A 15,163-nucleotide genomic window follows, 5' to 3' on the forward strand; every position below is an offset into this window, starting at 1 on the left:
CAAAGCCAACCGGATCACCCACAGAAAGCAACACAATCAGCTCACCTCCAACCCAAACACCCCAACCATTCCTAATCCCAAACACCATCCAAAAGCAACCAAAACCCCACCGCCTGCTGTCAACACAAAGACCCCCAACCGAGCAAGCAAAACCCCACAGCTTACCCAAATCAAACAAACACACAGAGCCCCACAACAGAAATAGCAAAACAACCAAAAGAAACAACCCCACAACCAAAAGAACATAATAAGAACCGGGGCCAACAACAGAAAATAGAAACTAAAAACTTTTTTTTTTTTTAGATTTTCTCCTGCGATGTTTGGCACTCCCAACAGATGTTCATTGATCAAATAATAAAAAGAAATGATGAAATTAGGGGAAAAACAGAATTAAAGTTTGATTATTAAAATTTGAAATTTGGATGACAATTGGATGAGTAAAAAAAAAAGAGGAAAACAGTTATGATATTAAATGACATTTGAATGTTAAATGAAAATTTATCGTTTTACACATTGCCATTTTGAATTTTGAAAATTGCATTGCACTTTTATTTCTATAAAGGATATGTAGAACTGTTAAATTTTAATAGTACTGAGAGCTTTGGTGGACAGATGCCATCATATTATTAGTATTAGAGCCTTAGCAAGACAATTAGGGATAAGAAGTTTTATTATGGTTTAATGTGGTCAAATGTAAGAGATTCATCTTATGTATAAATAGAAATTGTTTCATATCATTGTTCTTATTAGCTGACAAAACCATAGAAAAAATACATATAAAATGAGAATTTTGTGGAATATTTTCTAAAATTAAGCAGGAGAAGAGTGAAAGCAAAGTTCAGACAAAAATAGTCTTCCCACTTTCTACAAAAATCCAATATAATAATGCAAATGAGCTAGGATTAATTATTTTGTTAGAATTATATAAATAAAAATTTATAAAAATCAAAGGCTGGCACAACAACTTAATATCGAACTGCCCAAATCTTTAAGCGCCATTTTTTAAATAATTGTATATGGATTTCAATATTGCCAGGAAGAATCTAAAAGTAGCACTTTCCTTTCTTGTCGACAAATTTAAAAAGATGAAAAACCTCTCCCTTAAAAATATGTGTGGATATAATCAAAAGAGGTTACACGCCTAATAATTTTTCTAATACTTGGCATAATTCTTCATAGCACGTAACTGATCTTCAATGGCAAAATAAAACACATAAAAATTAGCCAACTGCAAGAAGTCGTACCTCCCATCAGATCCGCGTCAGAGTACACTACTTTGAGCAGTTAGCAGGGAATGAAGAATTCTGCTCCCTGTTTTGATGGCTAATTCTTGTTAAAAGCCTTAAATTCTTCCAGTTCTCCTCTTTGTCAGACGCGTGGAAATGACCAGAAGAGTTTGCCTTCCAAAATATGCAGGGTGCAACCTCGTCCCATACGTAGCAATAGCACTGCAGTTTGACAATTATAATGAGAGTGATTGAGTGAATATTTACCATTCTTTGATAAGTGGTGTTTTGATTTCTCTGGTTCCTGAATATAGATATAAATCAAGTGAAAGGAAAATGATAAAGCTATAAGAAAATATTAAAACTATATCACACATACCTCTTCAATATCCTAGCTCAAGTCGCCGGTCAAAGTTACAACTTTGTAGCATCCACTCATAAGTCTTCATCATCACTATTGGCTCGATCTTATTTTGAAGTTTGACACCTTTTAAATTTTATCAAAAGAGCAAAAGTTAAGAAACCTTCATAAGATTACCATGCAATAGGTATTAAATGGCTATAAGTTGTCCTTATTAATCATTATTTTCAACCTTCTTTCATTGCCATTATATTAAGTTCATAAGTTCATACTTAGCTAATTTTTATGATCTTCTCTTTTCAATCCTTCGTACTAAAGATAATAAAAAATCAAATACAATAGATATTATAAAAGAGAAAATCTAAGAGATCTTAAAAGAAAAAGATTTGCATCTCAACAATAAACAAGAAATATGAAACTAAATTGATGAGTCAAATTAGTAGCCCCCAAGCAAGTCTTTCTGTTTTGCAACCTATTTGGATGTTTCAAACAATTTGGGGTCCCCAACATCCCAATTGGTTCAAAATGGGTACTAGTGGATCTTATTTCCATTAAGACAATTTCTATTTTGCAAAAAAATGTTTTTTTTTGTTTGCTTGCTTTTCAATTGTTAGATATTGATCCTAGTTTTAGGTTTGTAGCTTGTTGTGTAGCTTGATGTGTAGCCTTTATGTCTATAAATAGAGGCTCTATAGGCTGTATTTGAATGGTTTAAGCAATAAAGATTTTAAGTTTTGCCACCTCCCTCTGCACTTCCCTCTCTCCCTCCTATCTCAAGATCAAAGAAGAGGAAGGGCTTTTTCCTCTCAAGCAAGTTCTTGTTAACATCAATAATGCTTCCTTTCCCAATGTTTGAAAGAGATGCCTATTAGCTTTATTTCCTTTTTAGCTTGTAATAGTTTTTTTTTTGCGATCTAAATGCAATTTGTATTTCTTCAAAAACAAAAAAAAAAAAGAGCAAATCTTCCTAAAAAATAAGGACCAATATTCATGATACTTTTACATTATTAAACTCTTATAAAATCAATTTCCATATGCTAGAAACCTGCTAGGATTAGCATTTGTGACATTTATATGCTTCCAGGCAAATCCTACTCAGTCTTTTGTTTGCTTCTTCTAATTAATAAAACTTTTGATACACATGGGCTAATTGGATTGATCATGTATTAGATTAACTATTAAGAGAAATTAAATCAACTTTATTATGCATAATTAATCCCTGCTTCTAGCGTTAAAAAATAAAAAAGATTTTATGTTGAAGAATATTTTCAAGTTCAATGATTTACACAAAAAAACTGTTCAAAATTATAGCATTATTAAGTACTATACATTACTTGAAGTTACATAATAGATGCAATCATTCGAAAAAAGTTCTAGGAAATTTTGATATAGTGTCATATTTGTTGGCCAAAGTATTTTCCAGGGCATGCCTTGGATATTTACCAAAGAGAAGTAATATTCTTAGCAATCATTATATTGAGTTAATGTCATTGAAACACTAACTAACCAATCATTTTACTCTCACCAAAAAAAGACCCAAGTCACCAACTGATAATAAATCGTAAATCTCACTCATTTCCCTTAGTAATCAATCACATCATAATAACGAATCAACTAATCAATTTCAACACATCAATCTCATACATGACCAACATAATTAGTGTCTCAAAATCCAATTGAAAGGGATCCAACCAAAACCATACCTTGATTTATCTAAATTGTCACAAAAGCATTCAAACTCAGAAGAGAGACAAAGAGGAGAAAAGGGAGGAAAGTAGAAGGAAATAACATAAGAAAGTGAGATCAAGGTTGATTTATAGAGAATGTGGAAAGGAGTATAACAAACTTTCTTTAGAAATATATATTAGGAAATTGAGATTAGGGTTATTTAATTTCAATTACGAATGCTTCATGTTAAAAATTTAATGCACCGTCATGCATAAGGAAAATTTGACTTTATGAGCCCGGTGATAGAAAATGTGAGTGATATGTATGGAGCACTGGAGTGATGTGCAAATGTCTAAGTGGTATGCGAGGTTATAGTATTGGAGGACTTGCACAAATGCTAAAGCATTATAACCCTTCCGGATAGCATTAGAAAAACATCACATTTTTGTCCTACTATGTGGGGTCAGCTACATGAATCCTTTTTCTCTATTGTATCCTGTTAAAAGTCAAATTCTTGATTAAATCTAATAAAGAAAGATCATTTCTAATATTTTCTAACCAAGTCTTTTTAGGTCTACCTCTACCTTTCTTAACATAAGTCAAATCTAATATCTCTACTTTTCTAATCGGGTCATTGGAAGGCTGTTGTTTTATGTGACCAAACCATCTAAAGCAACTCTCTCTAAGGCACTGAACATTACTTTCATCAAACGCCACACCCGTTTCAAACGCCGCGCAAGAAGGTTTATAAGGCTTCAATGACACAAGGGTTCTCAACTCCCTTGCCTCGCATGGAGGCTTCGACCAACTTGCCTCTCTCGCCCATACGAAGGCATGCATTCTTATCACTCTTACCTTCAATGCATGAAACTTTCATGGCTTTAACTTTTGGCTAGCATGCTCTCAACACAAGATTTGTATAATGGCTCATAACCGCTTTTGATTAACTTAAGTTGTATCATGGGTTCTTTTTTCTACAAATTCAGTGCATGTTAGATGATGTCATGGTGAGTTTAGTTATTTCTCTTAAGTAGTTTAAGGCATGGTAAGATATTTATTGATTAAATATTTTATTAATAACTTGCATATGGCCTTCTAAAAAAGTAGTTTATCTAGTGAAAATCTGTTACGACCCGGCCCGTTGAGCTTGTGTAGACGATGCGGGAACGGAATCGAACGTTTAGAACATAAACCTTTCTTCTTACAATATACATTGAATTTATCTAAAATACTCCACAAGAAACTAAAAGCGCCTCTAATATTTTCATAAATATAAATTAAACACTTCATGTCATATCAAAAGAGAGTTCACTTATACAAAGGTGGTTACAAAACTAAACATTCATGCTAAACCACACAAAAAAAACAGTATATACTATAACTAAGAAAAACATCAAAAGAATCTGTCAGCCGGTACTCGACGACTGTAGGTGAACCATGGGTGGTCAGCCATTTTTTGCAGCTGATTCTCCTGAAAATTATAGGTGAACCATGGGTGGTCAGCCATTCTTTGCAGCTGGTTCTCCTAAAAAGTATCCCAACACGAGAGAGTGAGCTAACGCTCAATAGAAAAACTCTAATCCTAACATTTTCACATGCCTTATAAAATGAAAATTCACATATATGCTAGGAGTGAAATGCCTTGAATGTTTTGCTACACGATAGTTTTCATGTCTTACGAATGTTTGCCTTATGTATGTGTATGTCATGTGTCTTATGGATGTCATAGCTTATATATGTCATATGCTTAATCATATTTTATTTTATACAACCGTACCGGAGTATCAGGAGTGTACTGATCATGTACACATATCTTTTTGACCATTCATTTCTTTTCCTCTTATGCCCTAAAGGGCCATAAAATAACTACTCAATCCTTGACAATAGATTTACATTAGTTATGCCTCACATTATACATCGTAATCAAGTATGATTTCTTCACCACAGACTATTTTATGACAATATTATTCTGGCAAAGAAAATTCTTTATGAAAGGAGTGATAACAAGTAAGAAAAGCTTTTCTATGCAAAAATTGACATTAAAAAACTTTTGACATTGTAAATAGAGCTTTTGTTCTCAACAGATTGAAACAAAAATGCTTAACGATCATCTTCATTGAGTAGATTAAGGTTTGTATTTATGATATGCACTACTCCATTTGCATTAATGGTGCTCTACATGGCTTTTTCAAATTCTCAACTGGGCTCAACTCTTTATCCCTACTTATTTTGTATTGTGATGGATGGTTATCTTGCTTGTTTGATGCAAAGATTGAATGTAAAGAATAGCAATGCATCACCACAAAAAACTACCATGTGTCCTACCTCCTAAATGCTGATGATTTGTTGGTATTTGGTGAAGCTTCTAATAATAATCTTAATGCTCTCAAACTCATCCTTGCTGAATTTGTTCATGTCTCAAGCCTTCATCCCACCAATGAGCAAAGTGTCATTTCCTTCTCCCAAAAGATTTTCAACCCCACCTCTCTCCCAACTAATTAAACTTAACCTGACTGAGCCCAAGCTCAAATATTTCAGCATTTCCATCTCCTCCAAAACACTTCTACTCATTAATTTTTAGCCTTTCCTCCACAAAACAAAACTCAGTTTGAAGGCTGAAAATCTACGATAATCTCTTTTGCTAGCAGATATCAACTTATCACATTCTCTATCTGAAACTTATTTGACTATTGGATTAGGGCTACTGACATTCCTAATACCATTATCAAGAAGACTAATGGTCTATGCTCTCATTTCTTATATCATGGAAGCTCTAACCTATAAAAATTGCACCTCGTCTACTGAGACAAGACATGCAGGTCAAAGTCCTTCGAAAACATTGGTTTGCCCTGGTTTATGCTTGAAGGTGCTCCCTTATTGTAGAATTCTCAGCTCCACCTCCCCTTCTTACCTGCTAGTGGAAAGCTAAATATGACTCTATTTGGAGAACCTCTTCCATTAATCCATCGCCTTCTTCGAAAAGAGTTGTGGAGGATGCCTTTCTTATCAGGTCAAAGCTTTTTGTTTCTATTGGCAATGGCAACACTCAAACTATTTTGGGATCCCTAGTTCAATCTTAAGAATCTTGAAGAACATTTTGGCGGGGGTATATTTCTCACCACCCCCTTATCCTCTTACTCCTCTCTCAACATTATCATTAACAATTTTACTTGGATTATGGAGGGAGTTATTCATCACAGCATTGGTCAACTTATTAAAATAATTCCCATATCTAGAGAAGATACAGACACTATCTTCAACGATTCCAAAACTGATCCTAACTTTAAAAACTTCCTAGCCTCATTCTATGATTACTTGCCCACAACAAACTGGCATAAATTCATTTGGTGTAAATAATTCTCTCTTGGATACTCCTTTTTTACTTGGCTTTGTATGGTTGATGAATTGAAAATTATGGATGTGCAGCAACAATGAAACATTAGGGTGAAATAAAATTGTTGCTTCTGCCTTGAGAAATTTTAAATGAAAATTTACCTTTTTTTAATGCCCTTTTCACCTTTAACCCACTAGTCTAAAGATTGTTTGGGCCACTTCTTTTCTTCTCAAACCTAATCTCCAGCAACTTCTGAATAACATTATCAACATGGTAGTTTCTCTTCAACCATCAAAAATTTCTAGTTAATAAATATTTGTTGCATCTTATACGTTATATGGAGGGAAAGAAATGATAAAAATTTTGTCAATTCTTTTCTAGTAACTCCAACCTCCAAAAAATTAAAAATATAATAAGTGGCTATTTGGCAACCCGATTTATGCAAGATTTAATATAAATCTGATAGGAAGTACTTGATTTGGCAAGTAATCCTATCGGATCTACTTGAGTTCGCAAGCAACCCTAATAAAAATTTGATCAAAACAACGATAATAACCAATATTGGGAAGAAACGGACAAGAAAATCAAAGAAAACTTTATTGAAAATTCAAAGCAAAGAAACATAAGCAAAGATACAAGTGATCCTATATTTGAGAGGATGATCGTTCTCTCCAAATCTCTAGACGCGATATCTAGAGCCCCAAAACTCCAAGAGACTCCAAGACAACACCAATCTAAGCATGCCCTAACCCCTTCCACCTTATCCCTATTTATAGCCTTCATCCTAGCCCTAAACCGCCCCCCTCTTACTAAAAATACATTATTTTTATTAAATCAAATAAGGTTGCACCTCCTTCCCAAAATACAATTCAATCAAATATGCAACTAGGCACCTCCTTTCCAAAATACAATTGAATCAAATAGGCAACTAGGCACCTCCTTCCCAAAATACAGTTTTTTTAATTAAATCAAATAGGCGTGGGACCCAATGCTAGGCGGCAAACCAAGGGAGGCAGTTTGCACCGCCTCTTGTAAACATGTGCCGGCCCAGGTGGGGCCAACTAGGTCAGTTGAGGAGGAACTGTGGCTTGCACTAACCTATCAAAATCCTGTCAAACGGGATTTGAGAATCTGATTAAATCTCACGGTGAGATAAATCCGCTGTAACCCACTTTTTTTTGTAAATCCTAAATTCACTAAATTCGAGAGTTCGGCGGATTTACGGGATTTGCCCGAAGAAGCATTTGAAAGAGGATGAAGATGGTTACCTTCACAATGCACAAGCTCCCCTTGTTTATTTTTTTTTTCGATCCGACGTCATCGAAGGAGGCGAAGAAGCTTCATTAGCGACTTTCAAAACATTACTCCATGCAAAGTATGCAAAGTCGAAGCAACAAATATCGACGTCAAAGGAGGTGAAGAAGCTTCTTTAGAACGCTACTTTACGATAAGCGCACAAAGCCAAAACAACAAGGAAGAAATGGCCATGAGGAAAAGCAAACCATAGACAGGAAGAACATAGATAAAGAAGGAAGAGCATAGATAAAAGAATAAAAATAAAATAAAAAAGGAAGAGCATAGATAAAGACCAAAGAGGAGAAATTATAGAAATACCCAGACAATAGCAAAAAGAGCATTTGGCTCATTGATCATGCTTCAAATAACCACCTTAAATTCTAAATTAGATTGTCAAATAGCTTCACAGAATTTAACAACTATCTTGTCAAATAGTTTTCAAGATTTAACACACTTTGGATTTACTAAATTTGGATTTACAGGATTTACTAAATCTAACATGTTGCCAAATAGCACCTACAAGTTTGGAGTAGCAACTGAAAAAAATATGTATATGAATTATATGATGCCATTTATTGGAAAATTGCCTTTTTCGGGATGTCCTTTCAGTATTTTCCTTCTAATCTAATGGTGCTTTGTGACCCTCTTAAGTTATTTGTGATGCTTGGCAATCTTCTACTAGGGGGGTCATTTTGTCAAAATAGTCAACTGTCGGGTTTGAATCTGATACAAATCCAGTCAACCCAAATCTGACTCGTTCAATAAATAGGACAAAAACGCGGACACTAATTTGATCCGCTAGCAGCCTGAATGACCCGAACTCAACCTGATAACTCGTTTTGATTTTAAAAAATAAAAATAAAAACTTTTTAACAATAGATTTTAGATTAATCAATAAAAAATAAGAGTATCATACCAACAAATACAAAATTAAAAAAAAAATAATTTAAACTAATCATTTCAGGTCAAAATCGGGTTGGCTGGGCAACCCGAATCAGACCCATTTAATAAATGGGTCATAATTTCGGACCCAAAGTCGACCAATTTATTAAACTGGTCAACCCAAATCCAAATTTTTCGAGTTTAGTCATTTTTTGGCACCCCCTATCTTCAACCATACTATAGTACACTCTCTCCCTCCCCCTTTTAGATGGCATTGGACAACAAGGGAGGCTTGCTATGGCAACTTTTTGGACAAGCTGATTTTACATCTGAGATTCTCCTTGCAATTAGGGGAACTTTTTTACACCGCCAACGGTTATCGTTTAATCTATTTGATTGCAAGAATCTCACTTTTCAGTTTTTTGCTGGACGAAGATGTATCCAAGGTCATGGCCATTTTCTGACCTGATTCTTGTTCCTCGCCAGGTACAGCTTTACAATTTTGCTCCCTCATTTGGACGGCCTTTGGCAACCATGGGGTGTAGCTTCAAGTAGATTTCACGTACATAATCCTTCAACTTATGTCTTATAGCCAATTTCTTCTAAGTCCGTTAATTTTTGCTAATTTTGCTTAGAATGTTTTTTTGTGAAAGTAATTCAATTTCTCACTTAATTTTTTCCTCTCTCATATAATTTTCTCTTTCATTCCTTTCTGAGACCTGGGCTTAGATTAATGAAATTGGGCTGTGCCCCTAAATTTTTCAAAAAGGAAAAAAATATTTCACTTCATCTGATAGTTTTTCTCCCATCAAAGCAGAAAGAATAGAATAGCTTTAACCATACAAGACCGAAAAAAAGAACTTAACCAAATGCGGTATCCATGCCCAAGATAGGACTTTTCTATAGGGCAATGGGTTTTGCTCTTCGTAATAACACATTAACACTCCTCCCAGATCTCTCGGATCAATAAAAAACGCATTGAGCGACAAAAAAAAATCAGTAGATACCACTTTTTCCTGCATGAAAGATAAAAAAAAGTAAAAATAAAGTACCTTGCCACTTTATTGTGATTCTCCAAGTTAAAACTGTGATTGAGGTCGGCGTTAAGGAATCAATAGGGTCAAAGGCGAGAATGCAGCATTCATCGTCCTCACTTGCCTTCTCCTCCTTCGTAAAAGCCTCCACAACGGAAAGTACTTAAGAGTTCGTAATGGATCCGAAGAGTATCTTCTTGTCCTCCCCCTCGCTAACCATTTCGTCGTCTTCATCGCCCAATGACGAGAGCTCGATCACGACCTAACGCCCGACGGAGGTCATTGACACGACCCAAAACCCCGAACCTCACAAGAAAATTTGGAGTTAGGTTGAACCCGAACCCGAGGGTTCAATAATTCAACTCATTTTAAAAATCAAGTCAAGTTCAGGTTGACCTTTTTGACCCAAAATAGACCCATTTGATCTGAAAATCTCTTTTTATCCGGCAACCCGAAATTGACCCATTTTTGACCTAAAAAGCGATTATTAACCCATTTTTGGACTCTAAAATTAGCAGTTTTTTTTGTTTCTACCGGGTCATTCGGGTCGTGTCGTGTTGACTCAGACTCGAAGCGGGTCAGGGGGGTCCGGAAAACTGACCCGTTTGCAAAAACGGGTCGGTTCGTGTTGACCCGAATAGTGCCAGATAAATTTCGATTTCGACCCGAACTTGACCCTTGACCCGAAATTAACACTCCTAGACGTCCTGAACTAGTATTGGTGCATTAGTGTTGGGTCATGACATGAACAAGTCCTGATGCAACTTTAATGTTTGTTGGGAAAATAATTTTAAGTTGGCTCATTTATTATAAAATAAGTCAAGAATAATAAGAAATTATTAAAGTGATACAAAAATAAAAATAATAAGAATTTATTTGAACTAAAAAAATTGTATTTTTATTAAACTTTTTAATAATAATATATTAAAATTTTATATATATTAAAGTAAATTTTATGTTAACAAATTTTAAATAAGTCAACTCAAGTGCTAGTGAGTTGAGTCGAGTTAATGCAATTTTGCATTGTTATATAGTTGGTTGAATTCGGCCCATGTCAAGTCGAGTTCATGAATCGATTACATCATTGTTGAGGATGACTTTGAAGTCCAAAATTTTGATTATCTAAATCAAACCGGCTTGATATCCTTTAAATTTTCAAATCAAAAGAATTAGGATTTTGTTTTATTTAATTGCAAATAATTATATATCATACTTATCCTAAAATTACTTAAGATTTTTAAATTTTATCTGTTGGGAAATTTCTATATGTGGGTCAATATATTTTATACATATAAATAAAGAATTATACATTAGACGCTATCTAAAATTAAGCCAATTAAATTTGTGATCTATTTGAGTATTAAATTATTATTTGGCTTATGTGGCATCTCAATTAATTTTGTATGGAATTAAATTACTATAGAGGCCGGGTATTTATTTTATTTTAATGATGGGCTGAAATAAAATATTTACACTTTAAGTATATAAGGGTCGTGGTCCCCAGTTTAAGCGGTGAAGTTTTCATTTCCCTCATTTCGCATCTTGAGTGAAAAAGAAGGGGTCTCTCGCTCTCTTGGAGAACACCGCTCTAAACATGAAAGATCGAAAGACCTTAATTCTGCTTTTCAATGGATTCAGGTACTCTTCCGAAAATTCTTCTCGATGATTTGGCATGTCGTTCGGAGACGATCGAATTGATTTTTTATGTCTCCATTAAATCCTAACATTATCTCCATCAAAATTTTAATTAGAATATTTGACAGTTTTTTTAAGTATTTTTGCTCAGCAAATGTGAGACAATTTTAAGAAACAAACCCCTCGATTTTGTGAATTTAGAATGTTGAGTGATATCAAGCCAATTCGACCTAACTAGCTAAGTAGAAATTTAAGATTTCAAAAATTTATGTTAATCCGACTCAAATTTGGGTTTTATTTGGAAGGATTTTTTGTACTAAAAATTTATTTTTAAAATCAATAAGAAAGTTGTCCCAAACAAAACTTTAATCTAATAAATCGTATAGTTTATTACATTAATTTTGAGACAAATATAAAATTAACCATATAATTTTTATATAATGGTTATAAATTAGTGTTGATGCGATGGCGGATGCTATTGAAATATGATTAAAAAAGGGAGTGGACAACTATATAATTTTGAGATAAATATATAATTAATCATATATGTAATTATATATGTATTATAAATTTCTTATTATTGCGTCCTGAAGTATTCGCGGCGGCAGAGAAATATAAAGTTTAATATCTTAGCATTGTACGAAGATTTGGCACGCAAATAAGATAAAAAGATAGGGTGCGTCATTCACTAGAGACATCAAATATTTTTACGTGGAAAAACCCCTAAAAAGGGGGGAAAATCATGGTTTCTAGCCTAGTTTGAATGAATCAACTAGTATTGCAGTTGATCACAAATGAGGCCCTTCCTTAGGGGAAGGCCTTAGCTTGATGTACATTTTATATAGTACATTACATGATGGGAATACAAAGAATCACTGCTGATATATTTGTTTGGTCAGAAGGACTGTGGTTAGTGGGCGACGTAAGTTAGAAGGACCATAGTCGGTGGGCGATGGAGGTCGGAGGAACTGTAGTCGGTGGGCGACGTAAGTCAGAAGGATCGTAGTCGGCGGGCAACGGATGTTAGAGGAACTGTAGTCGATGGGTGACGTAAGTTAGAAGGATCATAGTCGGTTGGCAACGGAGGTCGAAGGGACTGTAATTGGTGGGCGACGTAAGTCAGAAGGACCGTAGTCGGCAGGTGACGGAGGTCAGATGGACTGTAGTCAGTGGGCAACGTAAGTTAGAAGGACTGTAGTGGACAGGTGATAGAGGTCGGAAGAACTATTGGCTGACGACGAAGATCAGAAGGAAGGCAAAAGGTAGAAGTCCAGCAATTGATAGAAAATCCAACATCAGATATATGTCTGATGAAAATCTGACAACGTGTAGAAGTCCAACGTCGGGTAAAAATATCGCGACGAGCAGAGGTCTGACGTCAGGTAAAAGTCCGACGTCAGTCGACGGCCGGGGAGAACTCCAGCATTAGATGGTATTCGGGCAAAACTCCAGAGGCTGGAGATCAGGTGGAACTCCAGTGTCACTTGGAGGTTGGGCGGAATTCCTACATCACTTGGAGGTTCGGTGGAATTTCGACGTCACTTGGAGTTCAAGTGGAACTTCAGCGTCAGTTGAAGGTCAGACAAAACTCTGGTGTCACTTGGAATTTCGGTGAACTCCGGCGTCACTTGGAGGTTGGGTGGAATTCCGGCGTCATTTGAAGTTCATATGGAACTTCAACGTCACTTGAAAGTCGGACAGAACTCCAGCATCACTTGGAGTTCATGTGAAACTTCGGCGTCACCTGGAGGTCGGACGGAACTCCAGCGTCACTTGGAAGTCGGCGGAATTTCGGCATCACTTAAAAGTTCGGCGGAATTTCGGCGATGGTCGAGGATAAGTTTCTTCCCTCATATTCTTCTCTTCTCCTCTTCTTCCTTCCTTCTTTCTTCTCTCCCCTCTCAAGAGAAATGAGGGGCTATTTAATATTTTTTGAGGATGGCATGACCCGTAACTCGGAGGAGGATCAAGGACAAATGTGGAGTGGTTTGGATGGACGGTCGATATTGAATCCCTTAATCAAAGATCGTTTGTTAGACATTTGAAGGTCTTAATAATATAAGAATTCAGTGATCTTAGGCTCGTTGGATTCAACTCGTCGAGTCGCTCGATTCGACTATAAGCATATCATTTTTGGAAACTGTTTGGTAATCCAAATTATGGATTGAACCTTCCGAATGTGTTTCGGGTCTTCGATTTGGACCCATTTGGGCTCGGATCGAGTTGAATTTGGTGTCATTGGGTTCATATTTCCAAGACGCTTAGTTCGACTATAAATTTGTTGAAATCAGAGTTCAGATGGCCCCATATTTAATTTTTGAAGTTGCCAAGTTGATTTTTGCCTCGAGATTCATGTCCAATCAAGATAATTTTTTGATGATAAATCAAAGATAATGGTACATTTATGTGAAAAATAACTTATAATTAAATAATTTATTGAAAATAAATAATTATATTTTTAAAGATAAAAAATTATTTCCCTATTAACTATTAATTGAAAAGACAAAAAACAAAAAGAAAAAGATTAACAATATTTTAAAAATAACAATATTTTAAAAATTAACAATTTGTATTCCATTAATAAAAATTTCTAGCTCCGAGCCTCATTAAGGCCTATGATTATTAGTTCATAGGCTCATAAAATAGCTAGCCCAATTGGGAAAATGTTGGCCCAACATATATAATGAATGAACAGCTAATATAAATAGTGTAAAATGTTTGACAATTGATTAGAAAGGTTTTTTTCCTTGGATATCATAATTTTGTGTCATTTATTTATGATTTATTATTTATCATTAAAATAATAAAAAACAACAATTTCAATTTTACAATATCACTTAGCTCATTTTAATCGGTTGGTTGGAAACTTTAATTATCAATAAAAAATTCGTAAGTTTGAAGCTTCTGTATTAATTATCTATAAAAAATTACAATGTCAAGAGTTTTTGTCCTAATACAGTCAAAACTTTTAAACGGTCAAGTTTGGCAGCAGTAAAATAATAAAAATTAATGAATTTTTTTTTTTAGTTGACTCGGTAATTGAGAAGTCTGCAAATATATTCAGCAATGTCCTCTAATTTGCGGTCTTCCTAATCTCCGGAACTTATAAAACTAATAATTCTTTTATGATCACTGAAACTATAAACACTGACGGCACTTTTGCTCTGCACTTCAAGCCAGATTAGCTTAGCTTCTCTTCTGCTATCCTACGGTTCCTGTAGCATCTATTGGATACTCTCATGCTCTTCCTTCCAGCCCCCAATTCCTTCATATTTGTGTGATTTCAATTCTAATTCTGTTCCATTACTAGCACTCGCTAGAAATCTTTCATATAACTATCAGCCTTAACCTGATTGAAAAAATAATAATTGTACTTTTTCTATTTTAATATAAAGAGCCAACTTTATAGACTCATCCTCACGAAAAATTATTAGTTGCCGGACACCTGACGAGCTCTACATCCGGACTGCCAATAATCATGCCGTCACAGTCTCTTACTCTTACCCCGAATCCCACAATCTGGACCCGAATATTCTCGTATGTATTATGGCTGATCTTGTGCCAGACTGGGATATTGCTCAGGTAGTCTGTTCGACAATATACGAGAATATCAATCTGTCAAGACCAATATCCCTATGCAAAACCGAGCAATACCTAGCATACCCCGTTTTGCTACGGTATTGCTCGGTATTGTCTAATTTATCTAGGTTTTTGATCTAGACGAGCG

General features: G+C 35.0%; 1 long non-coding RNA gene across 1 annotated transcript; it reads right to left on the reverse strand.

Moving 5' to 3' along the window:
* Positions 1 to 10,110, reverse strand: LOC110093178. The gene is made up of 3 exons (XR_002302678.2): positions 9,820 to 10,110; positions 1,606 to 1,713; positions 1 to 1,448 (listed from the first exon to the last, which is right to left on the reverse strand). It is a non-coding gene; the product is annotated as an uncharacterized LOC110093178 (long non-coding RNA).
* Between the last annotated feature and the right edge of the window lie 5,053 nt (positions 10,111 to 15,163).

This window comes from Dendrobium catenatum, unplaced genomic scaffold, assembly GCF_001605985.2.
Source record: "Dendrobium catenatum unplaced genomic scaffold, ASM160598v2 fragScaff_scaffold_963, whole genome shotgun sequence".
Lineage (NCBI taxonomy): Eukaryota > Viridiplantae > Streptophyta > Magnoliopsida > Asparagales > Orchidaceae > Dendrobium > Dendrobium catenatum.